Raw genomic sequence first — 6692 nt, 5'->3', positions numbered from 1 at the left:
TGAATGATAGGACAATGCTGCTTTTCTCTAGGAAAAAGGAGTTTAACTGATTGTTGCTGTGGAACAGCAACAATCAGATTAGTGCCATGTACACATTCTCATATCTGTACCTCAGGTAAGATGCTGGAATCAACCCCAGAAACTGGAATTATAGGCAGTAGCCAGCTACCTGATAATGGGTGCTGGGAACTGAAATTTGGTCCTCTGCAAAAGAAATTAATGAAAATGAGGACATGACTGCTCCTAGGTGTGGTTGAGAAGAAAGGTTTTATTGTAGATGTGAAGGAGATCACAGAGGTTCCAGACTGAACGTGATCGCCAGAACATACATGGCCATCAGAGGAAAGAAAGAGGGGGAAAGTGAGAGAGGAAGTGGGGAGGGCAAGCAGACAAAGAAAGGAGCTGAGGACCAAGAGGGCAAGAGAACTGTGTAGCCGAAATAGCTGAGTTATATAGCAAAGCAAAGCTGGAGAAGTGAAGCCCACCTCTGGGCTGGAGAGTTTGGGGTAGGGAGCCGAGTGAGAAGTGCCGGGAGGAGCCCAGGTACCGAATATTCTCCTGGTTTCTTTGAGACCTAACAAGCAGCATGCATGTCTAAGGGCTGGCCCATCTCTTTAGACCTTGTTTGCTACTTTAAAAAGAGCAAAGTTACTGGACTAATCTGGGTTAGTGGAGCATGCCTGTAATCCCAGGATTTGGGGGGCTGAGACAGGAGACCAGGATTTCAATGCCACTTTGTTCTACACAGTGAGTTCTAGTCCAGCCAGGGATACATAGTAAGAACCTGCCATATATAAAAAAAAAAGTGGTAAACAAAGAGACTAGCTTCGTGGAGCAAGAATTGATTGAGCACCCACTGAGCTTGCCCTATATTGTTGAATAGCATACCTCACTGTAAATATACTTAGAGGAGGTACTACATGATAGAAATATTGACATCCAGGTTTGGGGAAAGGCAAACTAACCAGTTTGAGACAGTAAGCTATGGGCCCTATGAAGTGGGAAATGGGAGGGAGAAATGATTTTAGTTGTGACAAGTTTACCCTCATTCTCTCTTCTTATGGAAACCTGCATCTTGAACTACAAAAATATGGTTGTTATTTTCAGTAAACTAAGGGGCAATTTGGCAAGCATCAATTTTTTTTTTTTTGAGACAGGGTTTCTCTGTGTACCTTTGGAGACTATCCTGACACTCGCTCTGGAGACCAGGCTGGCCTCAAACTCAGAGATTTGCCTGCCTCTGCCTCCCAAGTGCTGGGATTAAAGGCATGCACCACCAACGCCCAGCTGGCAAGCAACAATTTAATGAGTTTTTTTTTTTAACCAGGCACTTACTGAAATCAATAAACATTTGCTTTTTGAATATCCCGTGAGGTAGCTTATTACCTTTATTTTGTTAGCCTTTCCAATGTCCTATCCAAAGGAGTGGGGGAACAGGAGTGCAGCTGGGAAAAGTCTATCCTGCAACTTTTAGGACTGTCTCAAGTGGCCTAGTAATTTGTTTTCTGATTAAAGTTTCTGGTTTATAAAGTGCATTCTCTGCAGAGAGTAAGTTACAGCATTTTACTCTAAAACAGTGGTTCTCGGCCGGGCAGTGGTGGCGCATGCCTTTAATCCCAGCACTCGGGAGGCAGAGGCAGGTGGATCTCTGTGAGTTTGAGACCAGCCTGGTCTACAAGAGCTAGTTCCAGGACAGCCTCCAAAGCCATAGAGAAACCCTGTCTTGAAAAACCAAAATAAATAAATAAATAAATAAATAAATAAATAAATAAATAAATGTGATTCTCAACCTTCCTAAGGCTATGACCCTTTAGTACAGTTACTCATGTTGTGGTGACCCCTGATGATATTATTTTCATTACTACTTCATAACTGTAGCCTTGCTATGGCTATCAATTGTAATGTAAATATCTGTGCTCTCTGAGGGTCTTAGGCCACCCCTGTGAAAGGGTCATTCCCCTTTGGGGTTTGAGAACTTCTGCTTTAAGACTAGGCTATTTTCACACTATGACCAGCCTTACTCAAGGTCCCAAAGAACTCTTTGCAGAGTTTCAAATTACAAAGTTTGATTCACTCTTGGGTATATAGTGATGGCAATTTCAAGCTGACAGACACTAACATTGCTGTAGTTGCTTTTGAGGAACTAAAGAAATCTGCTATCTACTTCTGGTCACTCTATATTGAGCTGGGAAAAAACCCATCCTTTTCTTTCTTTCTTTCTTTCTTTCTTTCTTTCTTTCTTTCTTTCTTTCTTTCTTCTTCTTCTTCTTTTTTTTTTTTCGAGACTGGGTTTCTCTGTGTAGCTTTGGAGTCTATCCTGGCACTCGCTCTGTAGACCAGGCTGGCCTGGAACTCACAGAGATCCGCCTGCCTCTGCCTCCCGAGTGCTGGGATTAAAGGTGTGCGCCACCAATGCCCGGCCCTCTTACTGATTTTTAAAATTACAAAAGTTAAGCAGAAAGAGAAAAACCACCCACAATTTCACCAACCACTGGGACACACGGATGAACACTTTGGTTAGTTTATTCGATCGGTCTTTTCTGAATCTCTTTATACATCATAATTTTAAAGAAAAGAGATTTTGTGATTTGACTTCCTGTCCCCTTCACACTGTTACCTTGTTACCTTCATATTTTACCCTGCCATGTCAGTATTTCTGAGATCTGTAAATACAAGGGATACATAACTGACTTTATTCCAGGGCACAGTAACAGGAGAGAGAGGGAGACGGGCGGGGGGGGGGAGAGAGACAGAGAGAGAGAGAGAGAGAGAGCAAGCCAACGGGGTGTGGTGGCGCAGGTCTTTAATCCCTGCGTTCAGAAGACAGGGTTTGAGGCCAGCCTGGTCTACATAGTGAGACACCGTCTGAAATTAAAAACCAAACCAAACCAAACCAGTGCATGCCCTTTGCTACCCATCGTTCGTTCCCTAATTTCAAGTGACCTGGCATGCGGGTTTGTGTGTCTGCCTGCTGAAGGACTCAGACTCCTGTGGGTTCCCGCCACCCGCGGGACTGGATCCAACCTGGAAACCTCCAGTACCCAGCCGGTGGTCTGGGAGAGGCGCTCGGAGGACTCAGGCCCCATCTCAGCAGACGCCTGGTCCCCAAGCCGCCTCATCCCTCCCCAGAGCGGAGCCCAGTGTCCGGGGCAGCGGGGGGTGTCCCTTGAGCCTCTTCCACCCTGGCTCCACCACATCTCCGCGCGCGCCCCCATCCCGCGCCCGGGATGCGGACACCCAGGAGCCGGGTGGCGAGCTCCGCCGCGCCGTCCCCCAGTGATGACGCGCTTCCTGCCCTCCCGGCGCTCGCGGGCCGTGCGCTCGCGCTCGCCCTCGCCCTCGGCTCCGGTTCCGCGCCCGGAGCCAGCGGCGGCGGTGGCGGCGGCGGAGGCGCAGCGGGAGCGAAGCCGGCTGCACTCGGGAGCTGGCGCTCCGCAATGAGACAGTAGCTGCATCCCCGCGGTAAGGCGCGGCGCGTGGCGCTACCCTGCTCTCCAGCCTGCATGCGCGCTGCAGGATTTCTAGTGCCTTTTCCCTCCCCTCTCCAGAAGGAATATGTGGGTGGTTTTCTTCTCGGGTTTGCATCTCGTAAGTGATGTCAATGTAGACAAACCTTGTCAAGCTTCTAGATTTCATTTCCTAGGAGGGCTTTTTTTTTCTTTTTTGCAAGAAAAGAAAAATAAATTGCAACGAATGCACCTGTCTATTGCACATGTAGGTTTCGCCGCACTTAGCCCGGGTGCCGGGCTTTGCAAATAGTCTTCCAGCCGGAGCCGGAGAGCTGATCCCTAGCCCTAGGCAGCTGATCCCCTCCTGGGCTCCTTCCTCGGGTTTCCGGTAAAGGGGTCGGAAAAGCGACCCGGTCTGCACCGTAGGGTCCCCGGGATCCTGGCTGGGGTCTCCGGCGCCGACAGAGTTGGCGGAGGGCACAGCGGCTTCATTCCAGCACTGGCTTCCCCGACTTTGCAAACAAGTCTCCAGCCCCGGCTCGCGGCGAAAGGCACCCGGGGCTGCTTCCCAGCGCCCGACTCTGAGACCTGCGGGTTACACGACTCCCCCTTTCCCTGGTCATCTCGCCACTTAGCAGCTGCTGGCCACCGACCGCTCGGGGAAAGCGCGGGGCCGAGAGCGAGGGCAGGGTTTGGATCCAGCGCGGCGGCCTCTCGTCTCTTTCCCGACCCTCTGGAACTGAGATTTCGCGCCGGCGGGGATCGGGAGGGACCTGAAGACTAGCAATTCGGGGCCCAAGAAACGACGTTCGAGGGCGCCATATTTTCAGTGGGTTTTACAGAAGCTAAGGGGGCGCCCACTTTCCGAAGCCCCCCGGGGGAGGCCGGAGCGATTGTCGCTGGGAAAGTTTGCGCGCCCGGGCGAGCTAGGAGGCGGCTGTCCCCACAAGGGCGCGCAGTCTGCAGCGTGTCGCCCAGGCCGGGTCTGGGGGGGAAGAGAGGCGCAGGGGACCGAAGCGTGCGGCTCGCGGGCGTCACGGTGCAGCGGAGTCGTAGCATTTGGGGCTGCGAGGCGCAGAGCACACGCCCCTCTTTTCCCTAGGCCACCGCCGCCAGCGCTCCGTCAGAGCCGTGCGCACCGCCGCTCCCCCGGCCCCGCGCACGTTGCAGAGCGTTTCCTTCGGCACCTCTTTCCCCCCAGCACCGAGGCTCTTGGGGGTGTTCCACCTGGCGCGGGAGCTCACTCATGGCTGGAGAGGACGCGACAAGGTTCGTAGATGGGGTGAAGGCCTGGCTTATGTGGATCAGCCTGAAGCCTCCTGTAGTCGCCTGGCTTGTGGAAGCTACTGGAGAAGGACCCCGTGGCTGTGTGCAGGGCTCTCACTGTGGCGCGGGCTGGCAGAGGAAAGGGGGGCGTTCCCCAAAGTCGGGGCTTCAGGTGACACGTGGGAAAACTTGTTTTCTTGCTGCTGGTAATGTGGCAGAGATGGAAGGAAAGGAAAGGAAGGTTAATGAAAACTAAGTCCGGATTCTTTCCAGAGGACGGGAAAGCTGTTGTAGAGGACACAATTAAAGAGAGAAGAGTAGGATAGTGTCCCGGGGAAGCGCACCCCAAAAAACACGTAATTGCGAGCACTTTGGTGCTCAACGTGACACTTTTGACTCTGAGAGCCCATGATCGAGGGAATTGACATTCTCGATGTCCTAGCTCCAGGAGGTAGTGACTTAATTAGAAGTGGTCCTGTGGGGGAATCTTTACTTTTCTACACAGATAGTGACCTCTGCTTTGTAGTGAAGGGGCAGGGCAGAGTGTGTTTGCTGACCTGTGATTGGCTGAGTGCCGGGAATGTGTTGTTAGCTTTTCTCCTTGGTGTCTTAATGAAACTGTCACAGTAGAGAGGTCGTGTCAGCTCTTGGGGTCTTCATCATTGGAAGACATTCCGGGAAGGACCGTAGAAACCTAACAGGAGTGGGGGTGGGGAGGTGGAGGAGCAGAGGTTTTCATTAGGGAGATGTGCCCCTGAGATCAGCAGTCACCCATGAACTTCATTAAGTGCCTCCAGCGTGAAAGTTACCCTTTCAGTTTACAAGGTTGTATCTTCTTTGATCTGCACCATGGGGATCTCTGTGCAGAAAATCAGGAGGAAGAGTGGATGTGACAACTGGCCTTGAGAAGGGGTGGTTGTGTGCATGAAAGAATACCTTTTGCTCTTTTATTTGAACACTACAAGAGTGGAAAAGACTGAGATAACACCTGTCCAAAATTAGAATAGCTCATGTTGGAGAGAATTAGCTGCTGAAAGCGCCCCCCTTCATTTAAATTGAAATTTATAGGCTTAGATTACAGGTGGTGCCCTGAATCCCAGACGCAGAGGGTTCTTAGTCATTGTCTACCCTGTGCCCTTGTGCCCCTTTTCATTTATGTAGGAAATGGTATGGTATTGTGAGGGTCTCAGTTTGGGGCTTTGTGTTTCAGGCTATCTCCAAGGGAGAAATAAAAATTTCCAAACTTGATTCTTTTTATAGTTGCTATTTAGCGCAGGTATAGGCTATGCGTGTTGAAAATTCACCATATTCAGATTTGTTTGTCAACTTTGTTTCCTAGAGGGCATTTTAAATTTATTTATTTTTATTTGCATGTGCCTAGCTCCAATGTACAGGGGCCAAAAGAGAGGGTTGCTTCCTATGGTAACTGGAGTTAAAGGTGGCTGTGAACCACAACATGGATGCTGGGAACCAAACCTATATCCTCTGCAAAAGCAGTGGATGCCCTTAACTGAGGAGCCAAGTCTGTATATGTGCTGCATATTTTTTCACATGCAATGCAATGAAAATTAACTTAAAAGAGCTTTAAAAAAGTTTTTAACAATTACATTTCTTTGTATATATAGCTATCTATTTTGTGTGTGTGTGTGTGGGGGGGGGTTGGTGGGTCATTGCCACAAGGCACCCTATGTAGAGGGTGGAGAAATCAATTCTTCTTCCATGAGGCTTTCTGGGATTGGATTCAGGTCATTAGGCTTTGTGGCAAGTGCCCTTTCCAGCTAGCTGTGGCATATCACCAGCCTCAAAGATGCTTTATTTTAGATCCTCTAATATTTAATTACAACTGTACTGCCTTAATATTTATTTAATTTTGTGCGCCTCTTTCAGTGGGTATTATTAACCGGGCTTTGCCGTCTCTTGTCTGGTTCTTACTATTGTAACTTCATAGCTTGATCAAAGTGCCTGATTTTTTTTTTT

At 49.7% G+C, this 6692-nt stretch overlaps 1 protein-coding gene across 2 annotated transcripts in view; it reads left to right on the top strand.

The window, feature by feature from the left end:
- The first annotated feature begins 3314 nt into the window (after positions 1 to 3314).
- Tln2 (talin 2) overlaps positions 3315 to 6692 on the top strand; it is a 420162-nt gene continuing 416784 nt past the window's right edge. Inside the window, exon 1 of one of the 2 annotated variants that reach the window (XM_027411263.2) lies at positions 3315 to 3462. The gene's annotated coding sequence lies outside the window, so the exon portion shown is untranslated. The remainder of the gene's footprint in view (positions 3463 to 6692) is intronic. The other variant, XM_027411262.2, reaches the window with a different exon arrangement.

Source organism: Cricetulus griseus, chromosome 4 (assembly GCF_003668045.3).
Source record: "Cricetulus griseus strain 17A/GY chromosome 4, alternate assembly CriGri-PICRH-1.0, whole genome shotgun sequence".
Taxonomy (NCBI): Eukaryota; Metazoa; Chordata; class Mammalia; order Rodentia; family Cricetidae; genus Cricetulus; species Cricetulus griseus.
Note: the sequence above shows the minus strand (reverse complement) of the source record. Positions and strands in the feature narration are given on the sequence as shown.